General features: G+C 39.9%; 1 protein-coding gene across 3 annotated transcripts in view; it reads right to left on the minus strand.

Moving 5' to 3' along the window:
- The window catches only part of KIAA1217 (KIAA1217 ortholog), a 354365-nt gene that overhangs the window by 239309 nt on the left and 87341 nt on the right, over positions 1-27715 (minus strand). Inside the window, exon 2 of one of the 3 annotated variants that reach the window (XM_021389181.1) lies at positions 11950-12072. The exons of the other annotated variants lie outside the window; for them this stretch is intronic. The gene's annotated coding sequence lies outside the window, so the exon portion shown is untranslated. The remainder of the gene's footprint in view (positions 1-11949; positions 12073-27715) is intronic. 3 annotated transcript variants of the gene reach the window in all.

A 27715-nucleotide genomic window follows, 5' to 3' on the forward strand; every position in this document is an offset into this window, starting at 1 on the left:
CTGCTGTGGGAAGTTTCCTACTGCCTTGAGTCAATGAATCAAGTCTGTCACTGTCTTACATGGTAGAAATTAACATTAGGAGACCAACAGTGCAGTCTCTGCTCTTGAATAACCACATATATGTATACAAGTAATATTTTTAGAATACCATACACTTTCCACACAGCATTTAAAACAATGTTCTATTAGTTTCAAAATACAAGTCTTCTCTTTTCTGCCTAGAAAATGAACTACTGCTGAAGCACAGCAGTGAAAAATTGTTACAAGTTAGCTAAGAGAAGGCATTTTCACCGTAACATATTAAGCAGGTTATTACACTGCTATTAACTTAAGTAACGGTTGCGCCCCCGGGGATTAAAGAAACATGACTAGAGATGTTATTAATCCAAACAAAGCTTTTGGAAAGCTTGAAATTTCCTTTTTTGGGCACCCATGAAGTCCGAGTTTACATTCCCACATAAAGAGCTGGGTATGGTAGAGAATCTTTAGCATGTGAAGCAGAAAGAGCTGGTGGCTGATGCCATGTGGTTTACTATGTGGTGTTTTCTTGGTCTGCAGGAAAAGAGTTGATTAGAGATCTCACTCTTCTTTCACCCAATGCTGTCCCACATTTTGACCTGCAGCTTCCTGAAGAAGAGAGAGAGATACATGCACAAACATTTCATATCCAGCAGGCTGTTCCTAAACCACTGAGAGGCGACAACTGGTACATGAGTAAATAGAAGTCGCAGGTGCAGAAGGTAAAATCGTAAATTAATGAAGTCTTTTCTTTACAAAATTGAGCAAGTAACCATATGGCGTAATATTTTCAGTGCAAAATGAGAAATAAATGTAAAAGCACAAAAAGAGCGAGATCAGTGATGAAAACAATTTCAGATGCAAATCACAGACAGGTATGTAATGTGATAAAAAATTTTAGTGCTTCAGAGAGGTACATTTTCTAGTAACTGAAGCATGCAGAATTAGTGACAAGTTAATTTTGCAGATGTTAAAGCTTAGAACTGTGTGCCAGTGCTTTATTTTCCCCTGTACGACTACTGAGATAGTTGTGTAGTACATACAATACAAGAAAGGCTTCAGCTTCAACATATTGAGAGTCATTTTAAAATATTTCACACAAGTCCAAAAATATTCATCCTGGTAAAATAAACCAGGCCGAAGGAGCTCAGTCGGTCATTCAGTGACAGGTGAACCCACCAACAGAAAACAAGCAGTAGTTACGGCAAGTCCTATTACTCTTAATATGGTCTTAAAAAAAAAGTCTGTTAAGAGTATTGCAGCAATACAATAGCTGCCTGGAAGATGCTATAATTAAAGCAGAGTTGTCATTTCTATCACAAAACCCTGTTCCAGAGATTTAATGCTCTGCTATAAAAATTCAATCTCAGCTCCAAGACTTAAAAAAAAAAAAAAAAAATTAGAAAGGAACCTTTCAGATCTAGTTTAATTCCTGTTCTTGACTTTCTAAAAAATTAAGTGACCGTAGCAAAACTTTTCTTAAAGGTAGAAGACTTAACAAGTGTGGTCTGAACCCCTTGTTCTGCCCACAAACCAGAAACGCCACCAAAAAAGGCAGAATTAATTTTTTTTATTATTCTATCATCACTTCTGCATCTTACATGTGGCTTTATTTCAATAACTTAAAACTCTGAATTTGCCTGACTACTGAGGTCTATAGCCTCATGTATTACATGTATTTAACCATGTCATAGTCGTGATTTTTCTAATCCATCTAGTACATCAGTACTATCCCTGATCTGGTGACATTCTGTCCTCACGGTGCCTTTCGCCTGCTGCACTTGGTTGCTTCCCCCACTCAAAGGGCTGCATAAGCCCAAGAACACTTGCACACATGGAACTGCTTCCACCCATGGGATGGGCTGTGCAGAAGAACAAAGCAGCGAGGTGTTTGTGTGCACACACAGCCAGCAACATTTGAATTACCTGCTATTTCCAGTTAGTGCCAACTGTGATTGCAGGCCTGGGTACATTACACTGGTGAGATGATGCTAATCATTAAATAATTTCAAAAGGAGTAACCAGCTGAGAGCAGCTGTCTATGCAACTCACAACAATTTTTTTTTTGCAGAATTTAACCTTTTTTGATATAGTAACCACTCAAAGAAGAATAGAAAATTCACACATTTATTCCTTATGTAAATGATTTACTAAATCTACCAAAAAGGAGTATGCAATTGGACTTGATGCTACACTGGCCGTAATGATTAAAAAAGCTAAAATATATATCACTTTAGTTCAAAGTTGTTTCACTTGTTCAGATACTTTAATCAACTGAAATAAAAATTTAGCTTCAACACATTCTTTAAGGAATACCATCAGCCATAAATCACAGCAAATTATTACCATTTATTCATTTTAAATAAGATACGATTATTGCCTTCCACATCTGCAGATACTTCACATTAGATTCTTTAAGCATTTTGAAGATGTGCACAAGATATCTTTTATCAAATTTATAGCTTTAATAGTTTTAATAAAGGACGTAAGTGTTGAAGATATACAATTTCATAAGATATTTTGAAAGTGAAACTATGGACAGTTTAGTTTTTGATGTCACTACAAAGAGTGGAGGGAGGAGAACAACATGGAGCACTACACTGACATTTTACTCTGAAGAAAATGTTAGATCAAATGTTAGTCACTAATTTGCTTTAGCATATCTACAGCCTTCTCTGGCTTTCTGCATCATCAAGTTTCAAATGATCACCTCTTAATAAAAGAATAACCTTTGGAAGAGCACTAATTTATCAAAAAACAGCACAGAGAGCTTAAAGAACTACATAATAAATAATAAAATGGGTACAACATAGGTAGAGTCCGGATATGCCAGGAGACAAACGCAAACCTTGACCAACAGAATCCTGCCCATTTGGGAGATGCACTGAGAATCTGCTTCTGTGGTTTCAATATTCCTCTTTTATCCTGACGTTCTACATCACCAATGCGGGCAAAATAAAAGTGAGTGAAAGAAGTGACTGAAATGAGGACAGACTACAGGTGCAGTTTGTTTCAAAATACCCCAAAAGTGGAATTAAGAACTATAGGAATTCCTCATCCAGCAAAGTTCCATCAATAATACCCTCAGGAATGATGCTGTAGTAGATGCTATCATATGGAGGAGCCAAACTATTACCAAAAAAAAAAAAGCAGAGAGAAAATGAGAACAACTGGAAAATAATGATCGTCCTCTGAAGACTGGGGGAGAAAGAAGAGCTGTCTCCTGACTTGCCTCCAGCTCTGATATTCTTATTTGACTATCACAGTCTTTGGATGCAAAAAAAATCTCATCAGTATGGAAATGGGAAAGGAAATAAGCAAAAACAGTATTCTGTATAATTAAGTTTTAAATAATGACTCAGAACAGAATTCATTTGGGGACTTTTTTATAATAGCAAAAACAGTTTGCTAGAGCCTCTACCTAAACTGCAATCAGTTGCAGAGACTATCATACCATTTGGTATCCTCTTTTTTGTGAGCAGCTCTGAGATTCATGAGTTAACCAACAGCAGAACAAAAAATATATATTCATAGTTTTTTTTTTAAATACATGTTAGTGGGTCTCTAGAAATGTATCTGATATCTAACTAATGTTTGTTAGTACAACAATAAAGAAATCTGCAACTAGATTTTATTATGTTTATATTTATGAGAGTTCAGGTAATCTGAGTTTAACACTACTCCTTGGAAGGCTCAGGCAGTGCATCCTCATGTGCTCAAGCCATCTGGAAAGATATTCCTTGTTTTGCATCTACACATACTTGTAGAGACTTGTTTCAGAAATCTGAAGATTTTATGCAGATGACTTAATATTCAGCTTTGCATATTAGAGGATTCGTTAGTTTACTTACACAGATGACAATGAATGGTCCCAGTTACTAGCGCTTATGTCTGAAAAGAGTGTAGCATGCTTTAGGAACACAGAAACTGCTACTTTCTTTATTTCTGGCATGCATTTGGGGTGGTCTCCAAGTTACTCTGATGGCTCCTCCAACCTCCATCATTAAGTACTGCTCATCATGAACACAAAGGGAAAATCCAGTAAAGCAATCACAGTCCCAATAATGGACAATAGTTGGTGTCAATGAAGTAAAGAAAACTGAAACAGTAGTTAGTCTTTCCAGCCAAGAAAAACCCTGAAAAGAACCACTAAAACATAAGGACCTATGAGGTATGTTAACAAACACAAACTATTTTCTGCCTGGAAAACTAAACCGGTGACCATGCCAAGAGCAATACATAAGCATAAAATCTTTTTAGAAAGAAAGCTCAATGGCCATTTGTGAAGGTAGGTTAACACACGCTAAAACAAAGAAGACACAGAATGACTAGCATTTCTGCCTACACTCATTAAGGAAACTGGTAAAACAATGTTTTGAATGCATATTCTTTTCCTCAAAGAGCAAATTGTTTACTACACTCCGCCAAACAGTGCTCTTCGATCTACCTGTTCTTAGTGCTATATTCATTGCCTATAATGACTAGAAGGACTAAAATTATGTAATATTCTTTCACGTTTGTACTCATGCTTTAATCAAATAAAATGCTTCAATGCATTCTTGATTGATCTTGAAATTTTAAAATAAAAATGATCTTATAAGGACTGCTATATAAAGAACAGACAGAAAAGTATGCGTAATTAAGAAGAAAACCAGAAAGGAAGACTAACAGCTCCGACAAGCCCTCTTTCGCTACAAACGGGCACCAGTCTGCGACAAGGGAGGTTTTAGATGGTCTGGCCTGAATTCCCTGCACTGAAACATAACCACAAAATCTACCATCTTCTTATATGCACCATAAAATAAACAGAATAATTCAGGAGCTATTAAAAATTAATGCTATAAATTCTGAGAGCAAACCTTCGTGGAGTCCCTCATTTTAATAGTCCTTAAAATGCCTTTCAGTGATAAGATCTGCTTGGGGGAAGTTTGGAAGAACTTTTGTCACGAAAATCAAGTTTCTCACCTCAGTAAAGACACTTTGAGGTGGAAGAGTAGCTTCTGTATTTAGCTTGCAAGAATTAAATTGATTTTTTCCATCTTTCCTGGCCTTTACAGACCAGATTTACTCCCACATCAACATTTCACTCCCACATTTACTCCAACATCAGGTTTTTCTGATTCAAATAGCTGCCAGATAAAGCATGAACCTAAAGAAAAGTAATGCCTTCTCCTTTACTTACAACAACTCTGCAATGCTAACAGATCTAAAAATAAAGAGATGGTGAAATGACATAGCAACAGACACTACAAAAATGAAGGCAGTGAACATAAAGCTGGCTTCAAGCAAGTAATCCCTCAAGATAAAAAAGTGAGACTTTAATTGATGTATCTTTTCATATAGTAATGCATTTTTCTGAACAAAATAATCCAATTTTCAGTCACTTGCCAAGTAGCATGACACCTCTTAATATTTTTGAAGAGTAATATTATACAACAGAAAAAAAACAAGAATATTTAATTAGCAACAATTCGGAACACTTTTTGCTTTAACTTTTCTTCTCAAGTTTCCTTATAACTCTCTCCAGCGCTAACATATTAGCCATCTTCTTCCACTAGCAGCACCTATCTCTGTTTACCCATTCTGTGGCCAGTAAGATCACAGTCACTTATACCTTAGTAACACCAATTTCAGGTTAACAATTAAATCCACCTACTTAGGGTTCTATGCTCAAACACAATTGCACCAGTAATTTTAATTTGTGATAATGTAACAATATACAAGACTCTGGTCAAGATTCTGTATTTAATTCTATATTTTCCAAATGCACAACAGCATATTTAAAGGACCTTACAGTTGCTGCTATACTGTCTGCCTGTCTTAGTCTCATCTTTATCTCAGCCACTGAAGCCTGCAGTTACAATCACTCCTTTGGTTTTCTTTCCATTTACTTTACCAGGCATTCACAGATGTTTTCCTGCGGTAAATATGCTACAAATACTATTAAAAGGAATTATCATAGCTTGCAGGGTATTATCACTCATTGCCCTGATATGGGATGGTGAAGAGACCGATGGGTGCTTGTGCAGAACTGCCCTGGGATAGCCTGGGAGGCTATCAGCAACTAAGAGGCAATTTAAGACAGAGAAGAGTAGAAAGCACTTAAAATTCAGCAATGGAAGTGCAGAGATTAGGATAAAACGAAGAGGGAAGGAGTTAGCAGGGAGCCCACCTTTATTCAGTGGAGCACATCCCTTCCAGAGCCACCTACAGCTCACGCAGTCCTGAACAACCTGCAGGACCAGTCCAGGTTCAGGTCAGCACAAAATTCACCTACAAATATGCTCAAGTGACCCACAAATGCCATTCCCTGAAGCCTCCTTGACCACAACAGTGATTAGCATCCATTAGTCCCAGAAAGTATATAATTGGATAATCTTCTTATTTTGGTTACTAGCAAAAAACAAGGTCAGATTTCAACGTGGTGCAAATGGACATATACAACCTGCAAAATGCAGATCACAGTTTGGCTCCACAGATAGTTAAAAAAAAAAAAGCAGAGAAAGAAAACAACAAAACAAGCCCACCACAGAAACCTTATTTAAGACGCTTTTCTTCAAAGCTAATATTATTCATGAATCAAAGTGTTTCATTTGACAGATATTCCATATGACCCTATTAAAATCATAAATATACCAGTTAGACCTCAGTGAACTGTGTGGTTTCACTCATTTCTAAGAACCATGCACTACCAGTGAGAAGAACTTTCCTAGCAGTACAAACAGCAGCATCAGACTGCAGTGACTGTGTCCTCTGGTGTGATTTGTATAGTGAAAACAACAGGTGCAGTTGGTTTCTTCCAGCCATAAGTCTTTCCATTTGCTAGCTAATAGTAGGTTGCCAAGTAAATGTATGCCTCTGTAGTTTATGATACATGTAAGGAATTTTTTTTTTTAAGTTACATCACTGTCAGACAAGTTTCATTTTAGACGAATGGAGAACACAACAGTTAATTAAATTCCCAAAAGTAATATTTTATTAATTAGGGAGAAAATACCCATCGCATTCACAGAACAGCAATTAGGATAAAGGATAAATCAATACGTTTGCATTTATCAATTACTGTTATTCACAAAGCAGAATTCAGGAACTTTGATAAAGAATCTTCAATTCCTTCTGTACTTAATTACAACTCATTAACTTTTCATTAGCATCAAGCTTAGTAAAAAGCAACAAGAAGTCTTTGATGGTATCACTGCTGGCAGCGCCTGATGTTAGATGCCAGATATATCCCTCATTTTGTGAAAGTTGTTCATGTTGAGCCAGTTACACCACTGCATTATCACAGCAACACATTAATCAATGATCAAAATACCATTCCTGTTCATTTTGATTGGTTATACCTACAGTTCAACGCATTGTTGGAAACAGCTGTCACCTCCTCCACAGCGCCTGGTAGGTGGCTCCAGCCTGGCCCACCTCATGGCCCTATGTTGCACCACATCTTTTTGGTAGGAGTATTCTGCACAGAGGTGCAAAGATCTGAGCCTAGTGCCTGGATAAGGTTTAATGAATGCTGAGAGAGGGGAGTTCCTCCTTTGACCTCCTGGTGCAGTCCTTGTTATGAGGCCTGGGATGCTGCTGGCCTTGCTACCACCAGGGCCTGGAACTGTGCAAGGGACTCTTCTCCCCCAGGGACTGGGCTTGTTTTTTGTTTGCCCAGGCTCAAGAGGTACTTCTGGGGCCTACCCCTCTGGCCTGGCTCCTCTGGATGGCACTCCAGCTGAGTGTCCTCCCCAAGCTCAGTGAATGTGCCACCTTCCAGGTCCCTGATGGACATGTTCAACATGACAGGTCCCACACAAACCCTGTCACTGCCCTTCAGGCAGAGAGCAGCACAAACCACAACCCCGCCAGCTTCATCATCTAACAGTTCTGTTGCCCTTTCAGGCTGTGGCCCAACTTGAACACAAAAATATTGTATTAAAAGCTTTCTTAATATCAAGACAAATGGCATTCACAGCTGTGCTCTCATCCCCAATTCCAATCATTCAGTCACAGAAGACAATCAGGCTGGCTGAGCATAAAAATCTGCCTTCATACTGGCTACAGATCTTAGTGACATGAGCAAAAAACTGTCTTCCATGGTATTGATAGGTAAGAAAAATGCGTGAAATGCAGCAGTCCACGCAAAGATATATTTTTTTCTGAAAGAATATACTATTGATTTTGGTAGGAAAAAGAATACAGCTTAAGAAAAACTTCTGAACTAAGCAGGCAGAAGCACACATACAAAATACCTTTTCATTCAGACAGTTAACTCAGCTATGATTATGAAATGTTTTCATTTAAACTAACAGTGACACCAAGAAGGCAGTCTTTAAAAGAGCTATCACTGTTATGAACAAAACCTGTACGAGAGGGAGAGAGTGAGAGGATGAATGACTGAGCACCGACCAGCACCAGCTCTTTAGACAGGGTTATTTGTTTTCAGAGACATTTCAAGGCTAAAGTGTAAACTTAATCAAATGCTACAACAAAGGGGAAATTGATTCTGAGTTGTAAGGAAAAACATAAATTTTCTTATTATGAAAACAAACTATCTGGTATCCATTTTAGCTATGTTAATATGAGATTTATTTTTCATTCTTTGGTCCTTTACCTGTTATAAAGTACTGTTTTTGTGTTAAATAAGTGTTTTGTGCATACTTTGGTTGAGTGAGTCACAGCTTAAAGACAACAAAAAAGCTTTATAAAACATACATAAAATAAACATGCACTTAAGCTAACTTTGCACAACAGTATTTTCATTTTTCTGAAATCTAATTTTCCATTATTTATGGACTTAATAAAATGCACTGTATATTAAAGTAGTTTCAATAAAATTTAATGGTGAGACCTTCACTGTACAAGGAAAGAACCCTACTACACCACTTCTAGACCAGGATCAGACACCAACTGACAAAGTAGTGCCAAAGACACACAATCTGTGGAAGAGCACAGTTTTTAAGACAATTATGTGATCTGGGTGATGCGTTCTGACTTCCTCATAACATGTATGACTATGAGAAAAAAAAATTCTTATTTAAGAAGAACAGCTATGACCCAGAACCAGTAAAACGTGTAGATTATTTTAAAAGGTTAATATTTTGCTTAAAATGTAACTCAAGCATATTAAATTGGCTACAGTGTCCATGCTATGTGGAATAGTATTTCTTCTTTACCCACAGAACCACAGGAATCTCTCTTTTTTTTTTTTCTTCAATAGTAGCTCTCTGTAGGATTAATTCAAGAGCTATTCTTATTTTGCCAGCAGCGTGGAAGCTCAAGTGCTTTGAACCTTTGTATGTTCAGTAGTTAGACTGTGCAAGTTTTACAAATGCCTTGTTGAACTATCTAGTATAAGAAGGTTTCAAAACATACTTACTCATCTAGGTATATAGCTGATATTTTTAATAATGTGGTCAGATATTATTACTATTACAACTTTACTAAAGAGAAAAAAAGAATGACTTTTCCTTTACTTCTTTATCAAATTCACCTGCAAGCCCTACACACACTCATCCACTGTTGAATTTTTGACCTCAGAACTGACTGCAACCACCAAATGAGGCTGCACAGCCCCATCACAGACCCATGGTTCACTGGGACAGGAACTAGGTTTATAGATCCTGCACTCAGAGTGTAAAATCTGAATAACAAATCTGCATATAAGTGTATTGTAGATTTCTAAGCATGAAACTTCGCATTATGCATACTTCACTGTGTAAATGCCAACTACTGAAAAGAAAGATCTCCTTTCCTGCTTCCTCCAAGCTTATTCACATCCAGACCCAGACCTTGCCTCTGACATTCAAAGCAAGCCACAAAACCTTAGATCCCCCTCTCAGCAGCCTCCTCCTCACCACCCTGACTTGTATAACTGATTTACCCTGAAGCCACATGAGCTCCAGCTCTAACACAAGGGAAGCTGTAGGACTACTTAACAAAGGGCGATAGGATCCCTATTTACTCCACAGATGTAGTTACATCCAATTAGATATAACCACAGACTGTTCCCTAAGACATCCCTATACAGTCATTAAATGCTGTACAGTCATTAAATGCTGTACACTGTGATTTTAAACTTCTGAGTGCCACAAACCATATTGGCTTTCTCTACGGACACCAATCTTTCTCTAGACAATTAAACTCTGCAACAAGTTGAAGATCATCCAAAACTTCAGAAAAGACATACAATAAAGTTAGCACAAAAATATTACAAACATTGTATTAACTTACTGTCTCATTTACTTCTATGCATCACACACATTTGCACAAGTATACAGTGCCACAGAACTTGGATTCAGGTTGTTCACTATATCTAGAACTTTGCACAAAACCAGTGTTGCTGTGTGATTTTTATTCTTATTCAGGTGCTGGGAAATAATAGACAGAAGTGAACTGCTGGCTCCTTGCCTGAGATGCATACTCACCAGATTCCTCAATAAAATGTACAACGATGTACTTGTGAGTAAATCTATGTGCCAGATCAAACACTTTTGGGTATGTATTCCTCTCACATGTAAAGCATCTTCATAATTCTTCAGATTTTTGTTTGTTTGTTTACATCCTCTGCAAAAAGGGCTCTTCAGAAGCCCAGGACAGACAGAGGGGCAGACTCCTGTCACAACTTTGCAGGCTGCTTTCTGCAGCAACATCTGGTGTGTCCAAGCACTTCTTGTTACTTTCTTGCACCCTTTCCTTTTCACCAGGTCACTAGGGATAACACTGGCAACAAAAAACACCCTACAAGACTTACATCATGCCTTTTGATAAGAACACCACCACCATTCTGTAACAAAACATGGCAGAGGTTGCGTGGACAAACCAGAGGAAGCCTATGCTCCTAGAAGCTGTCCCCAGGCTTATGTTTCCCCACTAAGCAGCTGTGTTCAATCACAAAGACTACACTTTTTTTTCCAGCATTATTAATCTTATGAAAAATTACCAGTTCCTAGTGGTTTGACATCCTCCACGCGGCTGCTCAGCAACATCTTATATAGATGGTCATTTAAACCCCTTTAGACAATAAATGCCATATGGGAAGGTTGGAGAAACAGGTGATGTTCAGTTTGAGCTAAACTAAAGCTACTTTAACTGCAGTGCTCTGATGAAAATGGGACCAAACACGTGCTATCAGCTCATCTTTCCTGCTGACTGCACTGCTCATGTGGGGGTCTGGCTATTTCTATGCTACTGCAATGGAGGATGGACAAAACACAAGATGCAGTGTCACTGTTAAACATGCGTAGCCACATACACCCAGGTAAGGGCCTGCCAACTTCTAGAATTGGCAAATATTTTCAACCAACCAAATATTTCCTGAGATGTTACTGTGAGGAAAAAAGAGCTACATTTTCTGAGGTGTTCCAAAATAAAGGCTGTCATTGAAAGGAGAGGAATGCCTCCCCAAGGACAGCACTTACTTCATTAGCATGGCCTCAAAACCTGCAGTTTCAGCAAATGCAATGTTTGCTTTCAGACTGCTTCCTCGATATCTGTTATTTCGAGATGATACCATATTCATTATATTTCAGAAATTCCAAGAGTCCAAATGCAATTCATGTATTATACAAACACAAGAAGAAAAGGATTCTTGATCCAAACACAATTCAGTGCTTTTTGTTTTCTAAACAATTTAAAGACAGACTCTGGGGACTAAAGCTTCCTAAAAGATTGAGCCAGATAAAATTGAAAGAGTTATTCCTACAGTAGAAAGGCAGGACACCAAGGAAGCAGAAGATACGTGAAACAATTCAAATCAAGAAGAAAACAAAAACTGAAAGCTCCTTGCAAGTGTTATTACTCCAGAATGCTGTCAAGGAGGACAAATTCATTTATTTTCATCATGGGTAAATAATGAAAATATAAAATTTCCAGAGAGAGAAAAGTGACTGTATTATTGTATATGAAGAATGATATTGAGCATAACAAATACCAAGCTTTTACCCGATACAGTCAGCTCCAACGGGTGGTCTGCCACAGCTCCTGAGCACCCAGAAAGCTTCTTTTAGAAAATCAGGACATCACTCACTATTTATTTTTCACCTGTCCTTGTGAGGTGCATAATATCTAAGAAAATGACAGAGAAGTTATAAATCAATTAAAGCATCCACATGTTTCATTATCTTCTCTAGAAATTTCAGACTGTTCTGTTTATCAACAAAAATTGCAGCTCTCTCTTAGTCTAAGATAAGACTTTATGTTGACTTTTGTGCTCCTCCCTCCCACCCACTGAGCGGTTTTAAGAGAGCAAATGGCTCACTCCCAGCGAAGAGAGTTTGACTATATTATAAAGAGACACAGATGCATCCCCACAAGTCTCCTACAATATTTTGACTAAGATAACATAGCACTGATGTAATGAGGGTATTTATGAGACACCGATTAGAATACCCTTCTCAGCAATGGTTCAGGCAAGCACTGTATGTTAACACGGTTTTGCTTTCCTATCAAACAAGTAAGAAGATGGGATATCTTTCTGTTTTTGTTTGTTTTTGTAAGGGATAAGCATAACAAACCAATATAAGCCAAGACATCATGACTTTGCAAGATTTTACCATTTTCTATCTAACTGAACAGGAACTGCAATCAAGAACACAGGTGATGTTCTTCCCTGGCACAGTCTTTCACAATGGGTGGACTTACAAAGGCACACACACAAAAAAGTCAAAGGCTGCAGTGCTCCCTGAGCTGCTGAGACAGTCCCAGATCTTCTTCAGGTGGCTGATAGCATGAACAGATGCTTCCTTGCCTTAGAAGATCCTGAACAATGTCTGATCCAAAGCCTCTATCAGAGCTTTCTGACTTATTCCCCTTAGGGTTGACTCAGGTCACTCTCACAGCAGTTGAAATGCATCAACTTAAAACCCAGCTTAAATCACAAAAATTCCACGTTTTTCTTATTGTAAATACTGGTACCTAATTTTCAGGACTCTCAGATCCAATTGTTGTAAAATGACATTAAGAATCAATCAAAAAGTGAAATTCTAGAAAATAATTTTAAGAACCAAAGTGAAAATATTTATTAGCAAGCCAGAAAGATAACTTAAAGCTCCTCTTTTTTGTTTTTCCTCATTCCTCTTGGAAACCAGCAGGTCTCACCAGCAAGGTTGCTAGCATGGAGTTATTGCCAGAAGTCACATCCAGGGGATGAAATCCCCCCAGTGTTGCCATACTCAGATATTACAATAGGGCAGGCATGCCACAGAGGGCTTTGGCCGTATCTGTGTTTTGTTTTGCAGAAAACAGGCACTTTCTACCTGCCACTTCATGATCAAATAGGTCATAAAGAGCCCGGTTTGACAATGGTCTGCTGCATCTGTGGCTTAAAGATAGTTTAAAAAGCCAAACAAAAAGTGAAAAACAGTAGAAAGTGATAGCAGTGTTGAGTTCAGTCTCCTCTGAGTGGGTGCAGATGATTGTACAGCATCCAAATCACAGAGATACCGAACTAAAGGGATGAAATGTAGCCCGATGGCCACCGTGTATGTATGGCTGCTGATACTTAGTCCTTTCTTACCCCAAAAAGGAAATGCCCACTTAAACTGAGATTTTTCACACGAGCACCCTGTCTCTGCTTGTGGGGGCAAAGCAGCTTGGTTTATCGCAGCCTCATTGCACAGCCCTGTCCTCTGGTTTGACAGAGGCTGGACAGAGTCACAGACACCCACAGACCCCACCCTATCAGGATAAGCCTGCCAGGGCCCCTCCATAGAGAACTGGCCAATTAACCCTTTCCTTCCCCACCAGCCGCCATGTCCATGTGCTCCATCACCAACACTCAGGTCAGATTTAAAGGACTGCTTAGCACTCAGCTCCCAGCGACCTCAAAGGAATCCACAAATACTTGCTGTTTCTGACAGGCCATGCATTTAGATTGATAAATACAACCCTGCCAGATGAAAAAGGAGTTTCTATTTTTCATTTCAGTTCAAAAGAATGAAAAGCATTCGGCACTTCTTGGTGCCAAGTTTAAGCACTTTAATTTTAAATTTTGTTTGAAATGCTCATTAAAGTGATCTATGTCGCCTTATCTTTTCCACCCAGAAAGCTCCTTCAGTATCTGTCTTTAGATCTTCACCTCTTTTAACAATTGTTTGTGTTCGAACTAATTTGGTATTCAGTATCTTCTCTCCATCGGGTGGCTTGTTGAGTCTCGTTTTGTCCTACCTTTTTGAGACAATTTTTCAAATACAAACATTGCTTTTATATAATCTGCTGCTGAAGAAATCACCAAAGACAACCAAACAAAAAAAAAATAGAGATATATGCTTAAAATGAATAATTAAGAATATTTTGTTTCATAGAGCAAGCTGAAATAGATAAAAATAATGTCTTTAGAGAAAACATCTTTCTATTGCAATGTCATGGACAGGTGATTTTTTTTTTTAACCTTTTTTTAAAAAAAAAAAAAAAAACAGAAGTGTGAAATAATTCCCCCTAAATGGTGCCTGCAGATATACTTAGCCAAAGTAATTGCAAAACGAAATAACAAGAGCGGCACTCATAGTGCAGATTCTCCAACAAATATGTACAATGGGATAAAGGCAGCTCTAAACTAATGCCTAGGAAGGTAAACAAAATTAATTCAAAATATAAAGATGGAGTTAAAGTGTGAGTAGCAGTGCAGAACCTGCTCCACTCCCAGAACTCTGTGCTCTGTTCTGCAGTCACAGCGCAGTGTCCCAAAGTCATCTCAGAGGTACAGCAAAATGGGAAGCTACACAGTAATGTCCTTTTCTCCATCAGAACATTAATGGAGCGTGAACTATATCAAATGAGCACAAGGAAGAACATTTGCTGCAAATTTTACTCAACAGCAGTTCAAGCTATCATACATCAGGAATTGAAAATAAGAGGTGAGGAGTACATATTTTATTATTTCAACGACCTGCAGTAGTAGTGGAATAAAAACCTTTTCTCATAAAAACACATCAGTCTGTGCTGACCATACACTTCTTCTCTCCCCAGGAAAGAACTGATACACAGCTGAGACTACTTCATTACCTACATGAACTGACAGTCAAAAACAACTAATGTTCGTCCACATTTCACAGACTTGTTTAACAGCTTCTGTTTTATGACTTACAGGTTAAAACTGAGTTCCTACCATATGTGAGAACTTCTTGTTCAGTCACCTTGATCACTGAAGAAGTTATCAGACCTCTTTGGTCAAACTTTCTTAATATCTGCCGCTACAGTACGTGGCTGTCCTATTCCTCAGGAGCACAGTCTGATGTTACTGAGCTGCTTATCCTATCAGTTTTACGGCAGCAAAATAAATACTTTTGTGAAAGAAAAACAAAGATGGTAATAAGGACCAGGTGCTCAGATTTACCAATTCACAACACATGTTACGTTCATGGGCTTCAGGCTAAGATCATGGGATGTTCACCTACAGTACCGTAAGCTCATTGTTCAAAAGGCTGTAGGAAACATTTCAGGATTACATACAGTTGCTGACGTTTTTAAGTAAAGTAAAACTCTTACAGCTGTATAAATATTATTGAAGTATGTATATTACTCGTGCACATTTCTCTTTTGGGCTCTCAGGCCACCAGAGAACTCTAAGTTGTTGCAATCCTGCAGCCAGACCAGCAGCACTTCATGCAAGAAGGAGAATTCAAGATTAAGGATGCCCTACCAATGCAGGCCACCATGCAAACACATCCCGCTTCTCCGAGCTTCACCATGAACATACAGAAGGTTGTGCACAGCTGTATTCTGTAAAGTTTAGACAAGGGACAAGCGCCATGGGGGAGCCCCGCTGTAGGCTCCAAGGTCCCATCAGTGGGATGTCCTTCAACAAGCTCAGGTCTGCAGGAACACAACACCAGCCCCACATGCACAGCCGGCCCTACTGCTTTCTTGCTCGGCACTGCACAGCTGGACATGCTGGTCTCCCTCCCTCTTCCCAGAGCCAGCAGGACCAGGTAGAGCATGTTCACAAAGATGACGGCAAAACCCTAAAACATTTAGCATCTACGTTTGGAAGCAGCTGGTCACAAAAACGACAAAAAGAAAAGCAGAGTTTGATTTGGTCACATGCAGAGCACGGGGTCTGGCTTGAGCAGCAGCGTTGCTGGGAGAAAAGCACACCTCAGTGGGGTTTTACCTTTCTAAAGAAGTCAATTACATAAGAACAGGGAAGTTAGCTCAAAGAAAGCATAAGAGAGTAATTAAGGGCTAAAATAATTGCATGTGCTAGGAAAGTCCATGAAGATACCATATAAGAAAGCTGCAGTAAAAGCACAGTATGAGAGTAAAAAAACCCAAACAATAGAAGAAACAAATTATGAGAGTCTCAGCAGTTCGATACAGGGAGCAAGTGAAGTCATTACATTTAATGGACATTTTAAAAACACATCAAATATTATGAAACAGAAGTGAGGAAACAATAGAAAGCTCCAATCTATAATGAAAAGATGACAAGTATCAGAAAACAGTGCATCAAAAAAAAACAACAATCCCAGGCTATTTAGATTAATAAAAAAGCATAACAAAAATAATTTGCAGTCTGTTTCACAAGCACAGCAAAATAAGAACTAGGAAAGATGCACTGAGAGAAGGAGCGAACATTGAAAGCAAGCACTGAGTAAACTCTCCTAATCAGGCTTTAAGTAAGAGCTCTAAGACTTTGTGAAATGTTTGAAATATGCACTGACCTACTTATGATGTTCACAACGAATTAAAAAAAAAAAAAGCCTGAAGTCTGGGAGCTGTTCAATAAAGCCAGTGACCCCCTCCACTCACTGCAGTGATAATTTTGAAAGTGCTGCTTTCCCCGCAAATACTGTCTCAATGCAACACTATTAATAAAAGCTTTAGGTTCCAAATTAATCTTAAATATCCTGTTTCTGCCAAAAATGTAATCTTCTTCAAGCCACAAAGTGCTGCCCTGATAAAAGCTTACAGCAGCAGGAGGTGAGGCATCAGTCTGCCTGGCTCCTTCCCCAGGGACACGAGCAGATGGGAACAGCTGTGAGTGCTGGGGGCAGGCACCTCAAGCTTTGAAGACAGCCCACATTCCTCCAAACCTTCAGCCACCTGCACTTATGTTATCAGTTAGGTGAAGAGCAAATCCTTTAATTCAAAGCGCAGGGCCACACTGTCCTTCTGGACCTCTCACAGTGACACTGCTGCATCCTGGCAAGTAGGGTAAGGATGATATATCTTCATCAATGACATCAACAGTGGGATCGAGGGCACCCTCAGCAAGTTTGCGGATGACACCAAGCTGTGAGGTGCGGACAACATGCCTGAGGGATGGGATGCCACCTGGAGAGACCTACACAGGCTGAGCAGTGGGCCCAGGTGAATCTCATAAGGTTCAATAAACCCTAGTGCATGGTCTTGAACCTGGGTCATGGCAATCCCCTCTATCAGCACAAGCTGGGGGATATAAAGATGGAGCACAGCACAGCCAAAAAGGATTTGGGGCTACTGCTGGACAGCAAGCCAGACATGAGCCAGCAATATGCCCTTGCAGCCCAGAAAGCCAATTGTATCCTGGGCTGCATCAAAAGAAGCGTGGCCAGTGGGGCGTGGCTGGTGATCCTGCCCCTCTACTCTGCACTGGTGAGGCATCACCTGGAGTACTGCATCCAGATGGAGAGCCTGATTGTTTCCCTAGGAAACAATCCTAGGGATGGAACACCTCCCCTGATAGGATGGGCTGAGAGAGCTGGGGCTGCGCTGCTTGGGGAAGAGAAGGCTTCGGAGAAACCAGATAGAAGCCTTTCAGTATGTAAAGGAGGGCTGTAAGAAAGAAGGGGACACACTCTTTAGCAGGGTTTGTTGCAACAGGACAAGGGGAAATGGTTTCAAACTAAAAGAGGGGAGATTCAGATTGGATATAAGGAAGAAGTTTTTTACAATAAGGGTTTTACACTGAGGCACTAGCACAGGTTCCCCAGAGATGTGGTGGATGCCCCACCCCTGGATACATTCAAAGTGTGGCTGGACAGGGCTCTGAGCACCTGATCTAGTGTAGGTGTCCCTGTTCACTGCAGGGGAGTTAGACTAGATGACCTTTAAAGGTCCCTTCCAACTCAAAAGATTCTTTGAGTCCTGTTGCCCAATCCCCACAGACCATCCCATTCCAGTGAAGCCACTGCATCCCATGTAGATGAAAGAAGCAAAGCCAATTTTGAGCTCTACAGATTTCTGTATTTAGCTTTCAGGTCAATCCTGGTCTCTAAAAGTAAGTTTCTAACCTCTAGAAAATGAAGGCCTTTAGAAGCAGACACAAAAAGGAAACAAATGCACTGCACATTACCTCAACTCCCAATGGAAACAAACCCAGTGCCTTTCCAGCAACGTTAGTCAGTCAGGAAGTCACTGAGGAAATTTGGAAGGCAACCTGAGGAACAAATAGCCTGCTGTCTTGCAGCAGGGAAATCCACCGCAGACACCAGAAATACATAATGCAGGGTAGTAACTGTGCCTCACCATCTTCACCAGTCAAAAATGAAGACTAACACCTTTAAAACAAAGATGCTGCAAGAAGTGGCTAGCAGAATACATATGTGGTCTTACAAAAATAAATAATATTTTGTAGCAGATGAAAATTACTACAGCTCTAAACAAGGAAGTAAATAAGCCAGGAACCTTCCTGGGTACATGATGAAGCAGCAGTGGATTGAAATGCTCAGAGGTTGCCTACTGTAAGATTTTTCTGAGACAACATGACCACAGGGATTCGTCTCTGAGCTGTCACGGAAGGGGATGGAGCTGCCCTGCAGAGGATGTACAACTAAATGCAGGAGCTCATCCCCCAAAGTACCAGCACAGTGCTGGAGGGGCTGATGGAAGCCTGTTATACTACCAGCTTATTATTACAGTAAGAATTCAACATTTTGACTATTATCCACACTGAAAAAACCCTGTGGTCTGGCTAATTTGAAGAACATCTCTCTCTCTCCTGACTGCACAGTGTGCATTTGTGCAGAACACTGACCGCTGCCTGCAGGACAGCGCCTGAAGCAACTAAGGGCAGAGCAGGAGCATGGTCTGGCAGTCAAAGCATCTCATCAAAACCTGCATACACCGTGATTTATCCTCTTCCAATGTATTTTAAAATAAGTTTTCAGTCGTGGACTTCCTTTACTACAACCGCACTGCAATGTGAGGTACGTGTTACTTTCACACTTACACAGAGATACCACATCATGTCCAGGTGCCACTGTACGCAATAGCACACGCACTGCTGCACCAGCAATGCAATGTTTAATATCCTTCTGTTTGATTTTGCTTTATGCTAGGGAAGTTTTGGCACTAGATTGAAGGCAGTGAAATCTGAAACGCACGTGGAGTATTTTCAGATCACGGTAGGACTGGCACTCACTGCATGCCTGCATAGGGAGTGCTGAGCTCCGTAGCTTAATGCCATCATGCACAATGTGGACACGTGCAGTAGGCACAGTGCAGAAGTGCTCAGTGCCAGAAGAAGTTAGGCGGGGGATGAGCACAGAAGGAAGAAGGGAAATTCCTGATGCAGCAGCCTCTGTTTCCCAAGGGGCAGTGCTGCCAGCCTCATTACCAGATGGGCTCTTGTGGCCCTCCTGGAGTCACACATGACCCTGCAGCAAGAGGTATCTGGAAAAGCATTGCATGTCTGCAAGAGGCTGCCAGCCCAGCAGGGAGATCTGAGTGAGACAGTTCCACCGGGCCAAGGGCACTTGTACTGCAACACCATTAAGGTTCTTGCACTGCAGTACGGGCTTCTCCTGTATATGGGCACAGAATGCAGTAAAGAGGAACATTAGTTCATTACTTTGAACGTGAGTGAATGTGCTGCCAGACACTGCAGGCTTTAGAGTTCCCCTACAACAACCCTGTAACTCCCAAGAACAAGTTTTATGTAGCTCTTTCCTCTCAGAAACCTGATATCAGCTTCAGGAACTACCCCAGGGCTAACAATAGCATGTGTTTTCTTACTGGATAGAAGTTCAGTCAAGACTGGGATGATATTATACTGGATGTGCTCTAAATGCTGTCTGCCCCAGCGACTTACCCTCTACATCAGACTGTAAATTATGGGGAAAGGAACAGGAGCAATGGGTACTCAGGACCTTGCAAAGGTCGCAACCTATGGCCACAGCTTGACAGGTTAAAAACAATGACTATTTAGGTATGTGAATATTATGAGCACCTTATAACTGCCAATAGTTTTGCACACCTTCAGGGAGTTTTTGCTTAACGTGCTTTTCATCAGTTGAAAAGGTAATGAATGCATCACGTCAAGCATAAAGATAGCATTACTTATGTGTAATATTTCCCAGACTCTATCAAAATATTCTTCCCTGATTTCAGCTAGCTTTTCTGCAATTTTTTCCCAATTTCAAAACCCAGGTAGCAAAACACGTACAGCTTTGTCTAATGAAAAGACTGATCTCATGAGACACTGAGCTCCCCAGCTTAAGATAAAATCCAACGGTGTAAACCTTAAGCTGATCAAAGTACTAGAAAAAAAAAACAAACATTTTTTTTGCTGGCAGCCAAATATTTACTATTGTTAATTTAAAAAAAAATCCTTCATTGAGTAAACATGACCAAAGTACTAATAAAATGAAGCAGCTACCTTACAACTCAAGTACCTAAATTGATAGCAACTCTCCAGTTCTTTGTTAAGGTATAATTAGTCCATTTGCATTTTAGGCAAATGGTTCTGAGCCTCAAAACAAAGAAAAATACCTATATGGAAATATCACACTATGTGTCACTGAACTAAAAACTGTGTGTTTTCAGATACGCAGACAACACAGATTATTCTGGGTGCCATGGCCTGTCTCACATTGCATGGATGAAATTTTTAAATATCTTAAATACAAAGGAGCAAGGAAGAATCATCAGAAAAAGAAGATGACTGGGAATAAACTCCTGCTCCCTGGATAAATAAGCCAGCCCCCTGTGTAAGCTCAGGCACTCTGAGTTACATGGTTTACCCTCTGAAAAAGGAGCGCGGAGCCATTTCTCACGTATTTATTGAAGAAGGGGCTTTGGCTTGTTTCATTATTAGCAGCTTTTTAGAGCCTTTCTGAGGCCTTCAATGTGAAAAATAAGCCTCACGGCCTCACCAATGCCGAAGTTGCCAAAACAATACAAGTACATATACCTTGTGCTACGTATCACATTTGCTGCCATGAACACGTAAGTGTACAAAATAGACTTCATACACACACAGAGACCATGTCAATAGCAACTTGTCTTCAACTGACTTGTTCCCAACCACACGACAGACAGTTACCCAACTAACATCATGTTTAAAAAGCAAGTGCGTGTCTGTGACACTAGGAAGGATACTCTAAAACAACTGTTTGGTCTCAGTCACTCTGCTGTACATTTAAATCAGCAAACATTTTTAAGTTTCTGCTTTATGTTCTGTAATGCCAATTTAAATATTTTTCTTGTTAACCTGAATGAAAAAAAAAAAAAAGCACTGATAAAGGCCAAGTGACATACAGTAACTGCTGAGATTTTACATCAGGCAAGAAATATAAGTAAAGACAGCATAACTGCTAGGTTGCAGCTGCCAATAGTTCACAAAGATTAACAGTTCAAAATAGAATAACATTCTGTGGAAACTCATTTTGTGGGGTTTGTAGAGATCCACAAAAACAGCATTTTGCAATGAGTGTCAAACATTGTCTTCCAGTGAAAACTTCACAGTTCTCTGCAGAACCTATATTGCATTCTGGTATTTCTGTCAGAGCACTCGTTAACCATGATAACGCTCCTAACGAACAGAAGCCAACTATTTCCAGATTTCAGAATTCCACTGCATTTAGAAAAATCTCATCCAAACACCATCAAGTACCTAGTCCACCCTAAATGTTATATCCAATACTCATTTCTGTTTATTAAGTATGACATCCCAGACTCTTGTTTGCCTGCTTGCTGGGCTTTTTATTTTTTTTATTTATTTATTTATTTTTTTTAAGAGGGGCTTTACAGACAAGTAAACTTGGTATACTGATTCAGCAAGTTTTCCAGTCATTTTCACTGTTTTTCCTTCATTGTATTTTTTTAAAGTTGTATTTCTTTTTCCTCCCTTATTCTACTAGGCTCCTATTTTTTTAAATGTGCAAAACTAGACATCTCAATTGCAAGTGGCCCATCAGATTTCATAGATAACAACGAATCACTTACATAACCTAGTGATATTTGTTTTGTCAGGAACACAGATAAAGAAATTAATTCACATGAAGCTTTCAGGTAAGAAGTGGTATCAGTATTGTAACACACAGAATCTGTCTTAGCATAAGGGAACAAGTCAGAAACAAATGCAACCTTGATCACCTGAGAGAAAGAATATCACATTAAAACCAGGAATAAGAGCATCGTTGTTGAACAACTGCTTTTCCTCGTTGACTTGCTCTATGGGATCAGACTGAAGAGGACATAGGCAGTGAGAGACAAATTTCTGCCACTCTTACAGTGATATTGGCATATTTTGTATTTCTTTTAAAAAAGAATCCTGATTTCATTTTAAACTACAGGCAGAAGAGAAACACAAATAAAAACACTTGTAAATGTCACTGCTGAAAGCAGCCCAGAGCTGCCCTAGGGGAATCAAAAAGTCATAGGAGGGCTTAGGTTGAAAGGGACGACGATCTTTAAGATCATAGAGCTTCAAACCCACAGCATGGGCAGGGCTGCTCCCCATCAGCTCAGGCTGCCCAAGGCCCCATCCAAGCCAGCCCTGAGCACCCCCAGGGTAGGGGCAACCACAGCTCTCCAGGCAGCTGTGCCAGTGCCTCACAGCCCTCTGAGTAATAATTTCTTCCTAATACCTAAAATCTCTCCTCTTTCAATTTAAAGCTATTCACCTTTCTCCCACCACTACACCCCCTGGCAACATCCTTCTCCAGCTTTTCTGTAGACCCCCCTTAGGTGCTGGAAGGCCACAAGGAGGTCTTTCTGGAGCCTTCCTTTCACCAGGCTGAAGAAGCCCAGCACCCTCAGCCTGCCTTCACAGGAGACATGCTCCAGTCCTCCTTGCGGCCTTCCTCTGGACTTGCTCCAACAGGTCCACATCCTTCTTACGCTGGTAGCTCCAGAGCTGAATGCAGTAATGCAGGAAGGATCTCACAATCACCTCCCTCACCCTGCTAGTCAACTTCTTTTGATGCAGCCCAGGATATGGCTGGCTTTTGAAGTGTGGACCCTTCCAGTGTGTTGTTGCACTACATACGCTGAACCTCATGATCAAGAAAAGCTCCATTCTACCCATGGTGCTTGTCCAGCAGCACCCACGTTTTGGAATTGCAATAATTAGTGCTGCCCTAGTGCAACAGCCAAATTATTCAATTTATCTTTTCAATGGAAAAACTGAGATAGGAATCTCAGAATCCCTGTCACTGTGTCTCTATAGGATATACGCAATAAGTATGCCACCATCTCACTGGTTTCCAGATCAATTATTCTGCAAAGATGAATAACCACAGTTTCTGGAGGCAAAGGTTAAAAATACTGACAAATATTAAAACTGCAACAACACAATAACATTCTTTAAATATTAACATCACCACTGAAATTTCTATAGCAATACACAGCTGTACAGCACTTATGAGTTCATATCTATCTTCTCTAGGTTAACATGCAAGCTTAATGTTAACAGCAGTTGTATTAAATTTCTTTAACATTCATAAAACAAAACCAAAATAAATTAAAGCTCAAAAGTAAAAAAAAAAATTAAAAAAAATCCTTTGACTTGTATTTTTGTTATTAGTTCACAAGATTTGCAGGAAGAAAACTGACTCCTTTTCATATTCCTTGCTTAGAACCAACTACAACACTAGTATTTAGATGTAGGACTAGGAAGAAGAGGACCAAACCTGTCAATAGTATCAATGCTACCTTATTTTTTTCCAGTCTAAAAATATAAACAAAAATACAAACATCAATAAGTAATTCAAATTCACCTACTTGCACACAACAATTAGCTGCACTGGAAGGAACCAGAAGGCTATTTCCCTAGCAAACAGCATTTCACCAAACCAAAGACGCGAACAATTTCTTTTGCTTCTAATAAAACTAGTCCCTCTCCAGTGACCGTGAAGAAATGCCTCATTTCATTCAAAAGGATTCAACAGAGGGTACTACTGGATGTATGAAGTTGTCCATTTCCTAAGCCCTTGTCCCATCCTACCTTTGCTCCATTAACTCAGATAAGAACAGTAGCTTTGCTGTCTGTTGAATCACTGGCACGCTTCTCAGGGGTATGGGCATGTGTGCTCTACAACTCAGCGTCCAAATGGTGGGAAGCTCTTTAGATAATTAAGATAATACATATGAATATATTATGTATAAAGAAAAAAAAAAAACAGAAAAACCAACAACCCAACTCTTGTATTAATGGGGTATTATTGCTCATGGTATTTACTGTTTTGAAAATTTCTCCATGGTAACATGCTCTTCTTCTCTCTGTCAATATGACACATCATGTTTTGATTCAGCAGATGTTTCCTCTTATTCTTTTCTTTAAGATTCATTATTTATTCTACATTAGTGTGTACTGCACTGCATACCATCTGTTAACCTAGACAGACAAAATACCAAAATCCTTTCATACTTGTCTGCAGCATTCCTCAGAACTTGCTGCTTCTCCTAACTGAGCTCATCTGTCTTTCAGGGATAAATCCTGGAAGCTGTGCCCAGGCTGGGCCACCCCTGTCCATGCCAGTGACTGAACAAACTTGGGGCAGCTCTGAGGACAACTCAGCAGGACTAAGGGCTCCAAGCCTGCCCACAAAGCTTAGCATCGCTTTCATCCTTATCTTCAACATTCTTCAGCTAAAATGAAAGGAAGAAGCACAGCTGTGTGAACACTCAAATATGTCCAAACAGCCCATACAATAGGGAGATGAATAGCATTAACGTCTAGATGGAAAGCACACATGAACATCTCAAGCTTATTTTAAAAGCATCTCGCATTGCCGCTTGTCTATATTTGAAGTTTCAGGAACCTGAATTGAGAAAGAGCCAAAAGGAAACAATGGACTTCTGCTATGATAACTATTTAACAGGAAATACAGAAGCAGTCCTGGCAGCAGAGAAAGGCACAGACTCATCTGCTGATTTTCAAGTATCCTAATCACTTGAATCCTAAACAACTTCATTTAGAAGACGTGGGTTAAAACTGTCGTAAGAAAAGAAAAATGTTTCACCAAAATCTCACTTCCACTGTAAGCACTTTAATCCCTGTGTTCAGTAAATGACATTCGAGATAACTCACCCTCCTCTGCATTCCCTATATTAGACTACAAAATAAAACTATAAATGCCAGACGACCGTCTCACCATCAGCTCACCTTATTTCTGGCTGCCCTGTAGGCTTTCCTTCACTTCAGCTGCTGCATCTCCCCTCTGCACCTGGAGCACCAGGATACCAACTTTCAGTAGCTCCTGTTGTGATGATCCCTCTTTCTGGGCTTTCAGGGAGGTGTGGGAAGCCACACTCACATTAAGATGCCCCCATGACACATTTGTTCTAAGCACCCGCTTACAAAACAACCCCACTGAAGCACTCACTACCTGAAAGAAAGTTTCCAGAAACCTGGCACTCACCTTCTGCCTCGTTAACTCTAATGAGCTTCCCCTACACCTCTTGAACTTACAAGGTCTAACTCTGAACCCAGGAGGGTTGGAGGACTAAGCAGCAGGCTCTCATTAGGAAAGGCAGCTCTGTAATAATCAGCTGCTTCTCATCAGGTGTGTGGAGGGTCTCTGATCCTTGTGCTACACTGAGTATTAGCCCCGTGGCTTCATGGAGCCAAACATAGCAAGTATGAGGTTACCACCTCCTGCTATTACACTTAGACACATTTAAGGCTTCTCCAGGGAGGATCTGGCACTGCGGAGTAGCCAATGTATTCAACAGATGAAGAGTAACGTGCTCTGTGGTGATAAGCAGCACTTTTCCTTCCATCTTGGTAGTGCCACCAGGAACATCAGCACAAGTTAAAATGTCATCTCCAAAAAAACCTGGGAGATCTCTTTCCTTACAGTTCCTCAGGAACAAAGCTACGTGTTTGGAACCATGATTGCATACCACCTAATAACATGGTGAGGAAACTCCAGTAAGGTGTTTTACCACAGAACTGTGCAATCCCAAGCAGTAGGTCAACCATCCTCATTGATCCTGGCAAAATGTTATGTTTGGGGCTGCTCCATATTGGTGAGCAGAAAGAAAATTCTGTGCATTTCAGATAAAGACAAAGTAAATTCCGAGCTTTATTCTGCCACTTCTGACCAGACTGTTACAAAGATGATTAAGCAGGGCCTCAATTCACAGCACAAAGAGGGGGAAAAGAACTGGCACCAAACAGATCTCAGTATAGCAAGATATTAAAGGCCAGAACTGACGTAAGTGATGAAATGTATCCATTCATGGGAGACATAAGGTTTATCTTTTATGCAATCAGGCAATAAAATCTGAACAAAGGCACGTAACAAAGAAATGACAATCTGCAGAACTGTACATCATTAAACGCATCACTCTGTCTCCTTCTAAACAGAACCTGGAGAAAAGTCTTCTATCCATCAATCTTCCAGAATAATCTAGCCAACAAGATGAGACCAGAACCTGCTTTTCTATTATTTCTGTTCATTGAATGCTCTATTTTAATTGAAGACATCCTTGATAAAATAGAAATTTGAAGTTTGTCATTCAGATTAAACTACATTTCAGCCATAAGTCACAAAGAATGAATGATTAAATTAGTTCTTAAATCCAGTCACAATATAAACCTCTTTACAATATCAGAAAATCATAGAGCAGTTGCTTTTTACTAAGTAATATTGTTTGCAGTTTTATAAAACTGAACTCCCTGGAGAACTTAAACTTTATACCCCTATTTCTCTACTAAATTAAATTTTAAACTGCAATTTAACCTTGGTATCTGAATTTCCATCTGAAATCTTACTTTGTTTGGGTAAAAGTAATTGCCAAAAATTGTCCCAAGGGAGATGCCACTCCACTTTCTCCAGCTGTTGGCCACGCACCTCTATGCTGTCCTCCCCCCCTGCGGGGCCATGCAGGGACACAGTAGTAGCTGGGTTCAAAGTAGCCTAGCAAGAAGACAAAAGGATTGGAGTAATATTTCCACTCTCAGAATTCATGTGTGTGGCTTAGAGCTGTCTAAGCCAGAACAGCACAACTGTTTATCAAAGGTACTTAACCAATTTGAACGTACTGACCCACTTGAGTTTTATCTCAGTGGACACCTTCCTGGCAGAGGTTCCTTTGAACCCCTCTCTCCTATTCTCAGCAAAAGCAACCTCCCCAGAACGTTTACATTTAAAGATATACATGACTGATGTCAGAGGTGCAACACCTGAGTAGGAAAAAAAAAAAGCTCATCTCTCAGAATAGCAAACAACTAACAAAACCTTTCCAAAGAATCACAACCTTTTTTTATATGCAGTTCAAGTTCAGTTTATAAAACTTAAGAGATGCATATCTTAGCATTACAGAGAATTTTGACGGAACCTTCTTAGAAGCTGGAAGTTCTTGTTGATCTAGAAAGTATTGAGAAAATTACTTGCATATCATCTGCATCCTGTACTGCACATCCATTGAGCACAGAGGCTGTATACTCCATTATCCACAATGCAGAAAGATCAATGAAGTTCTTCAGATGCCCTGGAGGATGTGAAATGTCTCATTTAAATGGTCGTATGTTTTCAAAATAAATGACAAATACACAGAA

This window comes from Numida meleagris, chromosome 2 (assembly GCF_002078875.1).
Source record: "Numida meleagris isolate 19003 breed g44 Domestic line chromosome 2, NumMel1.0, whole genome shotgun sequence".
In the NCBI taxonomy this organism is placed as follows: domain Eukaryota; kingdom Metazoa; phylum Chordata; class Aves; order Galliformes; family Numididae; genus Numida; species Numida meleagris.